The sequence below is a fragment of the Procambarus clarkii genome, chromosome 40 (assembly GCF_040958095.1).
Source record: "Procambarus clarkii isolate CNS0578487 chromosome 40, FALCON_Pclarkii_2.0, whole genome shotgun sequence".
Taxonomy (NCBI): domain Eukaryota; kingdom Metazoa; phylum Arthropoda; class Malacostraca; order Decapoda; family Cambaridae; genus Procambarus; species Procambarus clarkii.
The window spans coordinates 17,063,181-17,080,313 of record NC_091189.1 but is presented as its reverse complement, the minus strand read 5'-3'; the positions used below and the strand labels follow the sequence as shown (position 1 = coordinate 17,080,313).

Genomic DNA, 17,133 nt, shown 5'->3' with positions numbered 1-17,133 from the left:
ATAGTAGGCTGAGAAGTGCGTTCTGGCTACTAGGTACGACATATATATATATATATATATATATATATATATATATATATATATATATATATATATATATATAAATATATATATATATATATATATATATATATATATATATATATATATATTTATATATATATATATATATATATATATATATATATATATATGAGTCCTGAGGGCTTCCTCAGCCCGTCCTGAGGGTTTCCTCAGCCCATCCTGAGGGCTTCCTCAGCCCGTCCTGATGGCTTCCTCAGCCCGTCCCGAGGTCTTCCTCAGCCCGTCCTGAGGTCTTCCTCAGCCCGTCCCGAGGGCTTCCTCAGCCCGACCTGAGGGCTTCCTCAGCCCGTCCTGAGGGCTTCCTCAGCCCGTCCTGAGGTCTTCCTCAGCCCGTCCTGAGGGCTTCCTCAGCCCGTCCTGAGGTCTTCCTCAGCCCGTCCTGAGGGCTTCCTCAGCGAGTCCTGAGGTCTTCCTCAGCCCGTCCCGAGGGCTTCCTCAGCCCGACCTGAGGTCTTCCTCAGCCCGTCCTGATGGCTTCCTCAGCCCGTCCTGAGGTCTTCCTCAGCCCGTCCTGAGGGCTTCCTCAGCCCGTCCTGAGGGCTTCCTCAGCCCGTCCTGAGGTCTTCCTCAGCCCGTCCCGAGGGCTTCCTCAGCCCGACCTGAGGGCTTCCTCAGTCCGTCCTGAGGGCTTCCTCAGCCCGTCCTGAGGTCTTCCTCAGCCCGTCCTGAGGTCTTCCTCAGCCCGTCCCGAGGGCTTCCTCAGCCCGACCTGAGGACTTCCTCAGCCCGTCCTGATGGCTTCCTCAGCCCGTCCCGAGGGCTTCCTCAGCCCGACCTGAGGGCTTCCTCAGCCCGTCCTGAGGGCTTCCTCAGCCCGTCCTGAGGTCTCCCTCAGCCCGTCCTGATGGCTTCCTCAGCCCGTCCTGAGGTCTTCCTCAGCCCGTCCTGAGGGCTTCCTCAGCCCGTCCTGAGGTCTTCCTCAGCCCGTCCCGAGGGCTTCCTCAGCCCGACCTGAGGTCTTCCTCAGCCCGTCCTGAGGGCTTCCTCAGCCCGTCCTGAGGTCTTCCTCAGCCCGTCCCGAGGGCTTCCTCAGCCCGACCTGAGGTCTTCCTCAGCCCGTCCTGATGGCTTCCTCAGCCCGTCCTGAGGGCTTCCTCAGCCCGTCCTGAGGTCTTCCTCAGCCCGTCCTGATGGCTTCCTCAGCCCGTCCTGAGGTTTTCCTCAGCCCGTCCTGAGGGCTTCCTCAGCCCGTCCTGAGGTCTTCCTCAGCCCGTCCCGAGGGCTTCCTCAGCCCGACCTGAGGTCTTCCTCAGCCCGTCCTGAGGGCTTCCTCAGCGAGTCCTGAGGTCTTCCTCAGCCCGTCCCGAGGGCTTCCTCAGCCCGACCTGAGGTCTTCCTCAGCCCGTCCTGATGGCTTCCTCAGCCCGTCCTGAGGTCTTCCTCAGCCCGTCCTGAGGGCTTCCTCAGCCCGTCCTGAGGGCTTCCTCAGCCCGTCCTGAGGTCTTCCTTAGCCCTTCCCGAGGGCTTCCTCAGCCCGACCTGAGGGCTTCCTCAGTCCGTCCTGAGGGCTTCCTCAGCCCGTCCTGAGGTCTTCCTCAGCCCGTCCTGAGGTCTTCCTCAGCCCGTCCCGAGGGCTTCCTCAGCCCGACCTGAGGACTTCCTCAGCCCGTCCTGATGGCTTCCTCAGCCCGTCCCGAGGGCTTCCTCAGCCCGACCTGAGGGCTTCCTCAGCCCGTCCTGAGGGCTTCCTCAGCCCGTCCTGAGGTCTTCCTCAGCCCGTCCTGATGGCTTCCTCAGCCCGTCCTGAGGTCTTCCTCAGCCCGTCCTGAGGGCTTCCTCAGCCCGTCCTGAGGTCTTCCTCAGCCCGTCCCGAGGGCTTCCTCAGCCCGACCTGAGGTCTTCCTCAGCCCGTCCTGAGGGCTTCCTCAGCCCGTCCTGAGGTCTTCCTCAGCCCGTCCCGAGGGCTTCCTCAGCCCGACCTGAGGTCTTCCTCAGCCCGTCCTGATGGCTTCCTCAGCCCGTCCTGAGGGCTTCCTCAGCCCGTCCTGAGGTCTTCCTCAGCCCGTCCTGATGGCTTCCTCAGCCCGTCCTGAGGTCTTCCTCAGCCCGTCCTGAGGGCTTCCTCAGCCCGTCCTGAGGTCTTCCTCAGCCCGTCCCGAGGGCTTCCTCAGCCCGACCTGAGGTCTTCCTCAGCCCGTCCTGATGGCTTCCTCAGCCCGTCCTGAGGGCTTCCTCAGCCCGTCCTGAGGGCTTCCTCAGCCCGTCCTGAGGTCTTCCTCAGCCCGTCTTGAGGTCTTCCTCAGCCCGTCCTGAGGTCTTCCTCAGCCCGTCCTGAGGGCTTCCTCAGCCCGTCCTGAGGGCTTCCTCAGCCCGTCCTGAGGGCTTCCTCAGCCCGTCCTCTCACATAATACATCATATATAAACGTCAACATTCCCACCGGACAAATAACGTCGTTGTTTATCATAGCGGTTCAGGAACAATCAACTTTTCTACGAATCGATCGGTCGATTAGGTTAGGTTAGGTTAGGTTAGGTTAGGTTAGGTTAGGTTAGGTTAGGTTAGGTTCGCGCGTTTTAGTACGACGTTTAAAGTCCGTTGTGGCAACGCGAGAGAACGGGATATGAAAATATCTCCCTCGTGAGGTTATCATCCTCGTAACCTAACCTAACCTAACCTAACCTTCCTGGTGAGAGCTTCCTCATGACTCGGTCCACCATGTGAGATATTTCGCCTAATGAAATTCTCTTATTTCATTCCTTCACTCCTGACAAATCGGGTGAAGATCTCGATCAAGCCCCCTAGACCACTAAGGCACAAGGTACTCAATGCTAGGCTTGCTTTAAGCAGCTGTTCCCGTTACACTAACCTTCATATCTTGCCATTTGCACACCAATCTTCAATTGCAACATGAACGTGGACCTATGCAATTAACGCGCGTGTTCTGATCTGATGGATATTAATCACTGCAACTTGCAATGGCTTAACCTCGTCATCCAATATCTATCAAAATCTATTGCACACGTTGCATGGGCCATCATATCAGCCCCACTGGCGGCTGGACCACACTGAGAGGCGGGACCAAAGAGCCAGAGCTTAACCCCCGCAAACACAACTAGGTGAGTACTGCATACTCCATCAAAATAAAATTGTAATTCATTTTAAATTATGCCAAAAAAAAACAAGAACCATTCGTTTTTTTGTTCACGACGAAATAACAAGGACAAACAAAAATTGTATGCCGAACAGAGCATCAATGAGTGTGGGGAAGATAGTGCGCTTGTGGCCTGGTCGACGACCGGGCCGCGGGGACACTAAGCCCCGAAAACAGCACAAAGTAACCATCTAAAGGTTGTGTAAGAAGTGTGTGACCCTCGACTCATCTCGCCCCAGAACACACTAAAGGGTTCAGGAACATTAAACCCTAAAACACCTCAAATAAGTAAACAACAAACACTTATTGTTGCCCGAATTGCCCGAAACTGCCCGAAAAACACCAGCCCGAATTGCCCGAAACGCATTGCGTAATAGTGGCTTTAGGCAGTGTATGTACTAGCTCTATCTATATATCAATCCATTAATGTAACATCACTTGTATGTATATACCTTACCTGAATAAACATCTGAATCTGAATCTGAATCTGAATCTGAATCTTATCAATCAATCGTACAAAAACGCACGCTAAACGAACTCAAAATTAAGACCCTTAAACCCACGTAAAGTCAATAAAACCTGAAGAAATCTCACGCTAAAACACCTTCAACCCTCGGCGGCACCACAATACACACACACACGCACGCAGCTGCACGCACGCACACCCGTTTCACCAGACTATCCTTAAACTTTAATCTGCTAATGGCTTAAAATCTATTTATATTTACGGCATCGTGCATCGAGTTTTACTTCATAACAAAAATTTCCACTTCGAGATTGAAAAAATAACAGATGTGGGCGGAAAGTTTTGCGTCAGGGGCGTGTATTCATCTATTTGTGTCTGGTTGGTTGAGCTTCAGCTCTTGGATCCCATTTTTTTCCCCCTAGCCTTCTGGAATCGAATGATTCACGACCTGAACTTCTCGTATCATGTAGAGACTTTTGAGCCTGGGAATGGTGGCCGGCTTCTGCCTCTTCTGAAAGAGGCAGTTTGATTTTCATTAGTTAGATTTTGTAATTACTGTAAACGTTAAAAAATGCTTTATCGCAAGTGTGTGTGTGTGAAATTGACCCATATTCCAAATTATTTAAATCGCGCCTCTTGCCTACCATCCATCTTAACACTGTACTACTTTAACTCCCTTCACTCCTACCTCTCACCACTCCAATCCCCCTCTCCTTCCCACCCCCCTTTCAATCCTTTCCCCTTCCCTCCTTCAATCCCTTCATCTTCCTCAATTCAGCATCCTTCCCCCTCCCCCGTCCTCCTCCTTCAACTCATCTCTATCACAAATCATGCTCGGCTCTGAGAATGACAAGCCAATCGTGGTAATGGATCCCAGGATTTTGATTGGTGAAGAGAGCAGCAGCCAATCACTTGGCACAGTTTAGCGAGACGCCGCCCTCTGCTCGCAAAATATATAGAGACCCAGGGAGGGGGGGGGGGACCCAAGTTCGAATTCAATCAACTGGAAGTATATATATACCACAGCACGACACTCTTATCACAGTGTTAATATGACATATTAACAGTACTTATTTGCAGTACTTTAATACTGTGCTTGCGATATCATCAGTTTGGCATCACTAAGATGTTGCATATGTCAATATGCCATTGTTGCATATTTTAATATGACATTGTTATATATGTCAATATGGCACTATTGTATATGTCAGTATGCCACTGTTGTGTCTGTCAATATATCACGGCATTAACATGTGAGTTTTGCAACATACAGTATATTTTAACAATGTGCCTGCAATATCATCAGTTTGGGGCGACTAACATGTTGCATATGTTAGCATGACATTGTTACTGATAAAGCCTCTGACTCTGACATATGAGCTTGACGCAACAACAACACGGTATAAACAGGTGTGTGGCGGGAAGATTATGCCATCTTGAATGGGTATGAGCCAGGCTGGAGAGCAAAATGTGGCGGTGGAGAATATATGTGTATATATATATATATATATATATATATATATATATATATATATATATATATATATATATATATATATATATATATATATATATATAGCTTGAATAGTCCCCAAGCCAATATACAATAAATGTGTGTGCATATATAGCATATATGTGTGCGTGTGTGTGTGAGAGAGAGAGAGAGAGAGAGAGAGAGAGAGAGAGAGAGAGAGAGAGAGAGAGAGAGAGAGAGAGAGAGAGAGAGAGAGAGAGAGAGAGAGAGAGAGAGAGAGAGAGAGAGAGAGAGACAGACAGACAGACAGACAGACAGAGATAGAGAGACAGACAGACAGACAGACAGACAGACAGACAGAGATAGAGAGACAGACAGAGAGACACGGAGTAAATATTTGTCAGTGTTGTCAAACGTCTTAATTAGTGTCCATCCGCAGACTAATTTATGTTAGTGGCGTGTCTGACTGCTATTCACTGAGTCTCGTTACTTTTAGCTACCAATGTGTCTGGTCCTGCTCGTAGCTCCTCGGGACTCCGTTCCTATTGGCTGACGGTTTACGCGTGAAGTCACCATCCGCACCACTAAGAGGTCGTAATCACTAAATTCTCGAATGGGAAGACAAAATCACCTCAGCCAAACAGTCGTCAGATGTCGTGACCAAACTGTCGGACGTCGGAACACTTGATTGTTTCAAACGTAAATTTGATTTTAAATTAAACAAATTGGTAATTGTATTAACAAAATAAATTGGTAATTGTATTAAAAAAATAAATTGGTAATTATATAATAAATCAAACTGATAATTTCATAATCAATCAAACTTACAATTATATAACCAATCATATTAATGATTAAATAATAATTTAAACTGATAGTGTTATAATGAAAGGCATTTATAATTTTATAATAAGAGGAAGTGATTGTTTTATAATAAAAATTGATCATTTGAAACCAAATCACAAACACAGTTATTAGTTATCTTGCTAATTCTCGAATGGTAAAATATATTCTTGTTAATATAGGATGGTGCTACAGCAACCTGTCCTCTCACTTAACATATCCTAGTCATTATACCATCACAATCACCACAGCTTCAGACATAACACAATCCCCACATCATCTCATAACCCACAATCACCATATCAACAGACATCACAATCACCATATCTTCAAACATAATCAAATCACCGCATCCTCTAACAAGGCATAATCACCATATCATACATAACATAATCACTACACCATCAAACATAACTCCATCACAATCATCACACCATCAGACATAATGCCATCACAATCACCACACCATCAGACATAACATCATCACAATCACCACACCATCAGACATAACTCCATCACAATCATCACATCATCAGACATAATGCCATCACAATCATCACACCATCAGACATAACATCATCACAATCACCACACCATCAGACATAACTCCATCACAATCATCACACCATCAGACATAATGCCATCACAATCACCACACCATCAGACATAACATCATCACAATCACCACACCATCAGACATAACACCATCATAATCATCACACATAAAACCATTACAATCATCACACCATCACAATCATCACACCATCACAATCTTGCCGCAGCATCCTTAAAAATATTCCAACTTGCACACACAAAGAATTCTCCAGGTTACCTTAAAAACTGTAAGCCATTTTCTCTCTGTATTTACAGCTGCTGTAAATCACGTTCCCATTAGAGCCTCCCAAGGAAGACATAATCCTCTGGTTATCTTGCCCTACTACATATCTTATATGCGCTACGATATCTTTCAATTTACTTAGTTTGGCTGGCTTTTAATCTTCCATATAGGGAGGAACTAATTTGGAAATTGGGTGTTTAGGATGAGTTAATGGGATGCCGATTATCATTGCTGATGCAAACAGTTTAACAGATTTAAAGAATTGATTGGATAGAAATTGAGAGATTTGGATGGATAGTGGTTGAGAGAGGATGGATTTAAACGGGAATCGCCTTGTATAGGCCAATGCGCCTGCCACTTTGTTCCCAAATTCATCACACACACACACACACACACACACACACACACACACACACACACACACACACACACACACACACACACACACACACACACACACATACACACATATATATATATATATATATATATATATATATATATATATATATATATATATATATATATATATATATATATGCGATCAAGCTTGAATGGTCTCCAAGCATATATGCAACTGAAAATTCCACACCCCAGAAGTGACTCGAACCCAGACCCCCAGGAGCACAATGCAACTGGTGTACATGGTACCTTATCCACTCGACCATCATTGACTGTACAAAAGACGATGATAGCCGAGGCTATTTGACTACCGTCCCGACGGTGGTCAAATAGCGGTTCAGTTGCTTATATACTTGGGACCATTCAAGCTTGTTCGCATTTGTGTTGCTCACGTGGCCCCACAAAGTGAGGTGATTTGATGAAATAACTGTTCCCGAGATTACCACCAAAGTGCCGTCGGGACGGTGGTCAAATAGCCTCGGCTATCATCGTCTTTTGTACGGTCCCTGATGATCGAGTGGACAAGGTTCCATGTACACCAGTTGCATTGTGCTCCTGGCGGTCTGGGTTCGAGTCACTTCTAGGGCGTGGACTTTTCAGTTATATATATATATATATATATATATATATATATATATATATATATATATATATATATATATATATATATATATATATATATATATATATATATATATTTATATATATATATATATATATATATATATGCGAACAAGCCTGAATGGTCCCCATGACAATATGCAACTGAAAACTCACACCCCAGAAGTGACTCGAACCCATACTCCCAGGAGCCACGCAACTGGTATGTACAAGACGCCTTAATCCACTTGACCATCACGACCGGACAAAATGAGGTGATAGCCGAGGCTATTTGAACCACCCCACCGCCGGCACTCGGATAGTAATCTTGGGCATAGCATTTTACCAAATCACCTCATTCTTTGGGGCACACGTGAGGAACACAAATGCGAACAAGCCTGAATGGTCCCCAGGACAATATGCAACTGAAAACTCACACCCCAGAAGTGACTCGAACCCATACTCCCAGGAGCCACGCAACTGGTATGTACAAGACGCCTTAATCCACTTGACCATCACGACCGGACAAAATGAGGTGATAGCCGAGGCTATTTGAACCACCCCACCGCCGGCACTCGGATAGTAATCTTGGGCATAGCATTTTACCAAATCACCTCATTCTTTGGGGCACACGTGAGGAACACAAATAGCCTCGGCTATCACCTCATTTTGTCCGGTCGTGATGGTCAAGTGGATTAAGGCGTCTTGTACATACCAGTTGCGTGGCTCCTGGGAGTATGGGTTCGAGTCACTTCTGGGGTGTGAGTTTTCAGTTGCATATTGTCCTGGGGACCATTCAGGCTTGTTCGCATTTGTGTTCCTCACGTGTGCCCCAAAGAATGAGGTGATTTGGTAAAATGCTATGCCCAAGATTACTATCCGAGTGCCGGCGGTGGGGTGGTTCAAATAGCCTCGGCTATCACCTCATTTTGTCCGGTCGTGATGGTCAAGTGGATTAAGGCGTCTTGTACATACCAGTTGCGTGGCTCCTGGGAGTATGGGTTCGAGTCACTTCTGGGGTGTGAGTTTTCAGTTGCATATTGTCCTGGGGACCATTCAGGCTTGTTCGCATTTGTGTTCCTCACGTGTGCCCCAAAGAATGAGGTGATTTGGTAAAATGCTATGCCCAAGATTACTATCCGAGTGCCGGCGGTGGGGTGGTTCAAATAGCCTCGGCTATCACCTCATTTTGTCCGGTCGTGATGGTCAAGTGGATTAAGGCGTCTTGTACATACCAGTTGCGTGGCTCCTGGGAGTATGGGTTCGAGTCACTTCTGGGGTGTGAGTTTTCAGTTATATATATATATATATATATATATATATATATACATATAATGCTCTTGATATATTTATCTAGGTCTCGAGAAAATGTTTTATGGAAATTGAATTTAATTCTTGTGAAGATTTCCTCCATAATGCTTGATTCTGAATGTGTAAACGAGATTGGGCTTGACGTGGAAGTCAAATCATTGCTTAATATATGCAAATTCACATGACTGATAATTTATTATCAAATTGATGCATATATATAACCTGTCTGTGTTTGGGTGGCTATAGTGTAAATTGAGTTGCCTCGTATGGGTCAACTGGCTTATAACAGTTGTATTTATTCTGATGTTTTCTTCTTATACATATAAACATTCATACAAATTGTACATACATTTATTTATAAACATATAATACACGTATTTGCAACTACAAGCATAAACATTAACACACACACACACACACACACACACACACACACACACACACACACACACACACACACACACACACACACACACACACACACACACTGGAACACATCAGATCTGCCCCAAACGTTGCTCACTTTCCATGTCGCGGAATTCAGTAATGGTCTGAATAATTGTTGGTGTGTTCAGCTTACAGAGACCGGACTCGTGGCTACGCTTTGTGCCTGGCTCGCTTCCACCCAGAGTTAGGAAGGAACAGGACCTGGCTCGCTTCCACCCAGAGTTAGGAAGGAACAGGGCCTGGCTCGCTTCCACCCAGAGTTAGGGAGGAACAGGACCTGGCTCGCTTCCACCCAGAGTTAGGAAGGAACAGGACCTGGCTCGCTTCCACCCAGAGTTAGGAAGGAACAGGACCTGGCTCGCTTCCACCCAGAGTTATGAAGGAACAGGACCTGGCTCGCTTCCACCCAGAGTTATGAAGGAACAGGACGTTGCTCGCTTCCACCCAGAGTTAGGAAGGAACAGGCCCTGGCTCGCTTCCACCCAGAGTTAGGGAGGAACAGGACCTGGCTCGCTTCCACCCAGAGTTATGAAGGAACAGGACCTGGCTCGCTTCCACCCAGAGTTAGGATGGAACAGGACCTGGCTCGCTTCCACTCACAGTTAGGGAGAATAACTCGTTGTAATACATGGCGGCGCAGGAATCAGACTACTAAGACTTTGTATAGGGGTCAACAGCGTAAAAATGTGGTGTAAAATGAGAGTCCTACAGATGAACAGAATAGATCTGAGCCTGCAAAAGATCTCAAGGACCTGACATGATCCAGAAAGGAGAGTGGATGTACGCGGTCCTCAGGTACAGGGAGGGAAGTGTTTGACCATATGAAGGTATTGCTCGTCATGAGGCCATTAATGACGACTTCACTACTCACGGTGCAGTGAATTCCACATACCAGTGGGGTATGTGAGGCGCATTCCTGGGTACTAGCTGTGTGAAGCGATGGTGAGGAGAGGAGGGAGAGGAGGGGGTAGAGAACAAGCACACCAGACGAAGGAGAGTTGAGAGACGGCACTCCAGGAGTTGAAGTTCAATTTCAATCAAACACAGATAGCTCTCCCTCTCTCTCTCCCTTTTCCCCTACCTCCCCCTACAACTAAGCCCTCCAGTAAAAACCACCCCTCGCGCCCTGGTCATAGGCAGCCAGACTGAGAAAGAACCAGACCATTACACAGCTCGTATCATGCCCTGGAGCTGAGGAAATATATCGCCGGGACAACCGCACTCAATCTTCCCACCAACAAAAGGAAAATAAACGCCGTTGCAAGACACGCAGCGCTCAGAAGCCGCCAGAGATGCCCTGGAGGACCCGAGTCGCTGCTCCCTTCACCTGTCTGTCAGGTCGGCCCTCCAGGCGCTACCGAAGGCATACCCTCCTCCTCCTCCTCCACTCAAGGCATTCGTATCCCCCCCTGACGGTGATGCCTTCTGGACAGTTCGTGTGGGCGTCATCCTTTCTGACCTGTCCAGCTGTAGTGCTTGGCAAACGGCAGGACTGATCCAAGTGTGTTTGAAGGCGCTAGGACTGACGATGTATGGACACATGAGGAAAGGTATGACGTGCGTGAAAAGTTGAGGAGGAGTGCAGGTGTTGGAAGACATCTGTCTGGAGGAGGAGTGTATGTGTTTTAGACATCTGTCTGAAGGAGGAAACGATGTGGAGGACATTGAATCTAAACAACCTTCACTACTTGAAGACGTGATTACCATTAACATTATTAACCACAGTATTTGCTGTGTGTCTCACAGTATCACACAGCGCCTCCACTATTTATAATACCTACGAGAACTCAGATGTTTACTCGGGCTGTTGTCACATATTAATCCCTATCACAGTATTTTAATTATTTGTCTGAATTAAGTTATATGTTAGCTAGTCAAAGCTTTTAAGATATATATTATGGTGTTATCCAGATATCTTTCAAGATATTATGATGTTATCCAGCTTTAAGTACATATTGTTTTTGTGTAAGCCAACGGTGAAAGGTTTATGTTGTGTGTGTTTAGTGTGCAGCTTCCAAAACGTGGGATTATGAAGGCAGTGTTAGTACCTAGTTGGATACTCGTAATAGGATTGGATTAAATCATCTTGAATTGCTAGTAAAGTCCCACGAATGTTATTTAAATACTTTGTGCAGTTTCTTCAGTCATAAATACTGACGCTGGAGAAAGCCTTCCGCTTTCTTATTCTTGCTTGACTTCTCTGTATGATTCTTACTTTCTCAAGAACTTTAGTATAGTTCAAACTGTTCTTTGTTTCCTGTTCTTATTGTGGAATATTAATTTATCACTCTGTTAACCTTTCTTTCTCACTCTGTCTCCCTCTATTTTTCTTCATCTCTTACTCTCTTTATCCCCCTCCCTCTCTTTATCCCCCCTCCCTCTCTGTATCCCCCCCTCCCTCTCTGTATCCCCCCTCCCTCTCTTTATCCCCCCTCCCTCTCTGTATCCCCCCCTCCCTCTCTGTATCCCCCCTCCCTCTCTTTATCCCCCTCCCTCTCTGTATGCCCCCTCCGTCTCTTTATCCCCCCCCCTCCCTCTTTTTCTCTCTCGCTTTTCTATCTTCTGCACAACCACTCATACCATCCAGAAGCCTTTGTGAAGGACCATTGGTCCAGTACTCGCCAAGCAATTGCACTCAGGTAGATTAAATAATGTCCAAGAATTTGTTAAAGAACTTAGAGTAACTTTGTGGATTTCTGGCTCACTTGCAGACTCCTGTTATTGTTATGTTATTTGGTACTGTTTAGGTTATATGTGTTGAGCTGGGCGCTGTTCTCTCCTTGTCGTGTGGGCCATAACTTATTTGTGATCATAGTGTCGAGCTTTAGCTCCGGGAACCCGCATATGTGTGTGTGTGTGTGTGTGTGTGTGTGTGTGTGTGTGTGTGTGTGTGTGTGTGTGTGTGTGTGTGTGTGTGTGTGTGTGTGTGTGTGTGTGTACTCACCTAGTTGTACTCACCTAGTTGTGTTTGCGGGGGTTGAGCTCTGGCTCTTTGGTCCCGCCTCTCAACCGTCAATCAACAGGTGTACAGATTCCTGAGCCTATCGGGCTCTGTCATATCTACACTTGAAACTGTGTATGGAGTCAGCCTCCACCACATCACCCCGTAATGCATTCCATTTGTCAATCACTCTGACACTAAAAAAGTTCTTTCTAATATCTCTGTGGCTCATTTGGGCACTCAGTTTCCACCTGTGTCCCCTTGTGCGTGTGCCCCTTGTGTTAAATAGCCTGTCTTTATCTACCCTATCAATTCCCTTCAGAATCTTGAATGTGGTGATCATGTCGCCCCTAACTCTTCTGTCTTCCAGCGAAGTGAGGTTTAATTCCCGTAGTCTCTCCTCGTAGCTCATACCTCTCAGCTCGGGTACTAGTCTGGTGGCAAACCTTTGAACCTTTTCCAGTTTAGTCTTATCCTTGACTAGATATGGACTCCATGCTGGGGCTGCATACTCCAGGATTGGCCTGACATATGTGGTATACAAAGTTCTGAATGATTCTTTACACAAGTTTCTGAATGCCGTTCGTATGTTGGCCAGCCTGGCATATGCCGCTGATGTTATCCGCTTGATATGTGCTGCAGGAGACAGGTCTGGCGTGATATCAACCCCCAAGTCTTTTTCCTTCTCTGACTCCTGAAGAATTTCCTCTCTCAGATGATACCTTGTATCTGGCCTCCTGCTCCCTACACCTATCTTCATTACATTACATTTGGTTGGATTAAACTCTAACAACCATTTGTTCGACCATTCCTTCAGCTTGTCTAGGTCTTCTTGAAGCCTCAAACAGTCCTCTTCTGTTTTAATCCTTCTCATAATTTTAGCATCGTCCGCAAACATTGAGAGAAATGAATCGATACCCTCTGGGAGATCATTTACATATATCAGAAACAAGATAGGACCGAGTACAGAGCCCTGTTGGACTCCACTGATGACTTCACGCCAATCGGAGGTCTCACCCCTCACCGTAACTCTCTGCTTCCTATTGCTTAGATACTCCCTTATCCACTGGAGCACCTTACCAGCTACACCTGCCTGTCTCTCCAGCTTATGTACCAGCCTCTTATGCGGTACTGTGTCAAAGGCTTTCCGACAATCCAAGAAAATGCAGTCCGCCCAGCCCTCTCTTTCTTGCTTAATCTTTGTCACCTGATCGTAGAATTCTATCAATTCTGTAAGGCAAGATTTACCCTCCCTGAACCCATGTTGGCGATTTGTCACGAAGTCCCTTCTCTCCAGATGTGTTACCAGGTTTTTTCTCACGATCTTCTCCATCACCTTGCATGGTATACAAGTCAAGGACACTGGCCTGTAGTTCAGTGCCTCTTTCCTGTCGCCCTTTTTGTATATTGGGACCACATTCGCCGTCTTCCATATTTCTGGTAGGTCTCCCGTCTCCAGTGACCTACTATACACTATGGAGAGTGGCAAGCAAAGTGCCTCTGCACACTCTTTCAGTATCCATGGTGAGATCCCATCTGGACCAACAGCCTTTCTAACATCCAGATCCAGCAGGTGTTTCTTGACCTCCTCTCTCGTAATTTCGAACTCTTCCAAGGCCTCCTGGTTTACCTCCCTTTCTCCTAGCACAGTGACCTCACCTTGTTCTATTGTGAAGACCTCCTGGAACCTCTTGTTGAGTTCTTCACACACCTCTCTGTCATTCTCTGAATACCTGTCATTGCCTGTTCGAAGTTTCAATACCTGTTCTTTCACTGTTGTTTTCCTTCTGATGTGACTGTGGAGTAGCTTTGGTTCGGTCTTGGCTTTGTTTGCTATATCATTTTCAAAACTTTTCTCTGCTTCTCTTCTCACCCTGACGTACTCATTCCTGGTTCTCTGGTATCTCTCTCTCTGCTTTCTGGTGTTCTGTTATTCCGGAAGTTCCTCCACGCCCTTTTGTTCAGTTTCTTCGCTTCCATACATGCCCTATTATACCATGGATTCTTCTGTTGCTTCTCGGATTTTTCCCTTTGGGCCGGGATGAACCTGTTTACTGCCTCCTGACACTTTTGGGTAACATAGTCCATCATACCCTGTACAGACTTGTCTCTGAGGTCTGTGTCCCAAGGTATTTCACTTAAGAAACTTCTCATCTGTTCATAATTTCCCTTTCGGTATGCCAGCCTTTTGATTCCTAGTTCTTTTTTGGGGGAGATAAGTCCTAGCTCTACCAGGTACTCAAAATTCAATACACTGTGGTCACTCATTCCCAAGGGCGCTTCCATCTTAACTTCTCTTATATCCCACTCATTTAGGGTAAATATCAAATCAAGCTGTGCTGGTTCATCTTCTCCTCTCATTCTTGTTGGTTTTTTGATGTGCTGGCTTAGAAAGTTTCTTGTTGCCACGTCCAGCTGCTTAGCTCTCCATGTTTCTGGTCCTCCATGCGGGTCTCTGTTCTTCCAATCTATCTTCCCATAGTTGAAGTCTCTCATAATTAGTAGTCCAGATCCATTCCTGCTAGCAAGGAAATTCCTGTGTGTGTGTGTGTGTGTGTGTGTGTGTGTGTGTGTGTGTGTGTGTGTGTGTGTGTGTGTGTGTGTGTGTGTGTGTGTGTGTGTGTGTGTGTGTGTGTGGATGTGTGTGTACTCACCTATTTGTACTCACCTATTTGTGCCTGCAGGATCGAGCATAAATTTTTGGATCCTAAACTTCAATTGTCTAATGTACTGACTCCAGACATAGTTTTTATCTATCATATATATTACATAATTCTCTCTCCCACACATCCCCAGAAAGCAGCCCGTAGCAGCTGTCTAACTCCCGGGTGCATATTTACTGCTAGGTAAACAAGTGCATCAGGTGAAAGAAACCCTTCCTCATTTGTCTTTGTATCGACCGGGAATCGAACCTGGGACCTCTAATTAAAACTACGACCCCTGAACGCTCTCATAGTACCGTGTACGTTTAAGGGTGAACCTGAGCGGCATGGGTTCGAATCCTGGCCGGGTCATTTAGGGTTCATAGTGATCTTTATTTCGAGCGTTCATGCCGTCTTTGGCACTTAGGCCTATGTTCAGGAGAGCCTACTAACCAGTGAGCATCTCAAAGGGAGCCATATGCGGCTCTGTGGCGCAAGCGGCTCGGTGGCGCATGCGCCTACATGCAGATCTATGCCACATACTATATTTGTGTGCTACAGGGATCTGTGCAACAGAGACCTTCATAAAGCATTTCTCTGGAAGTTTATAAGAACAGTTGAAGAAGACAATTGTATTAATTTAGCATTAGCCACACTTCATTCCGTGTGTGTATGACCAGAACAACCCAAGCCGCATCTAATTACCTAATGCACTTAACTAATAGCAAGATCTCAGAATTTTAATATATTTTAAGCTCACCCCAAAATCTCTAAAATACCTAGTGTCCTTCACCTGGGTGTACCTGGGTGTTAGTCAGCTGTCACGGGCTGCTTCCTGGGGGGTGGAGGCCTGGTCGAGGACCGGGCCGCGGGGACACTAAAAAGCCCCGAAATCATCTCAAGATAACCTCAAGATATTCACAACTTGTACACACCAGAACAAGAACCACAGACTAATTTAATAGACGAGTTCAATAAAACTAACAATTTGTAAAAATTATATCACATCAAATTGAGATCCTAGAGACTTCCTTCAATATTATTATCGTATGTATGGTATGGAGGAGGAGGAGGTGGTGGAGGGTTACTGTATACATGGAGGAGGTGGTGGAGGGTTACTGTATACATGGAGGAGGAGGTGGAGGGTTAATGTATACATGGAGGAGGTGGTGGAAGGTTACTGTATACATGGAGGAGGTGGTGGAGGGTTACTGTATACATGGAGGAGGTGGTGGAGGGTTACTGTATACATGGAGGAGGTGGTGGAGGGTTACTGTATACATGGAGGAGGTGGTGGAGAGTTACTGTATACATGGAGGAGGTGGTGGAGAGTTACTGAATACATGGAGGAGGTGGTGGAGGGTTACTGTATACATGGAGGAGGTGGTGGAGGGTTACTGTATATATGGAGGAGGAGGTGGAGGGTTACTGTATACATGGAGGAGGTGGTGGAGGGTTACTGTATACATGGAGGAGGTGGTTGAGGGTTACTGTATACATGGAGGAGGTGGTTGAGGGTTACTGTATACATGGAGGAGGTGGTTGAGGGTTACTGTATACATGGAGGAGGTGGTGGAGGAGTACTGTATACATGGAGGAGGTGGTGGAGAGTTACTGTATACATGGAGGACGAGGTGGTGGAGGGTTCCTGTATACATGGAGGAGGTGGTTGAGGGTTACTGTATACATGGAGGAGGTGGTTGAGGGTTACTGTATACATGGAGGAGGTGGTGGAGGGTTACTGTATACATGGAGGAGGTGGTGGAGGGGTACTGTATACATGGAGGAGGTGGTTGAGGGTTACTGTATACATGGAGGAGGTGGTGGAGGGGTACTGTATACATGGAGGAGGTGGTGGAGAGTTACTGTATACATGGAGGAGGAGGTGGAGGGTTACTGTATACATGGAGGAGGTGGTGGAGGGTTACTGTATACATGGAGGAGGTGGTGGAGAGTTACTGTATACATGGAGGAGGTGGTGGAGGGTTACTGT

General features: G+C 46.4%; 1 protein-coding gene across 1 annotated transcript in view; it reads right to left on the bottom strand.

Annotated features, from left to right (window-relative positions):
* Positions 1-3,145: 3,145 nt before the first annotated feature.
* Positions 3,146-17,133, bottom strand: part of LOC123757940 (uncharacterized) — a 444,009-nt gene continuing 430,021 nt past the window's right edge. The window contains exon 4 of the transcript XR_011231015.1: positions 3,146-3,155. The gene's annotated coding sequence lies outside the window, so the exon portion shown is untranslated. The remainder of the gene's footprint in view (positions 3,156-17,133) is intronic.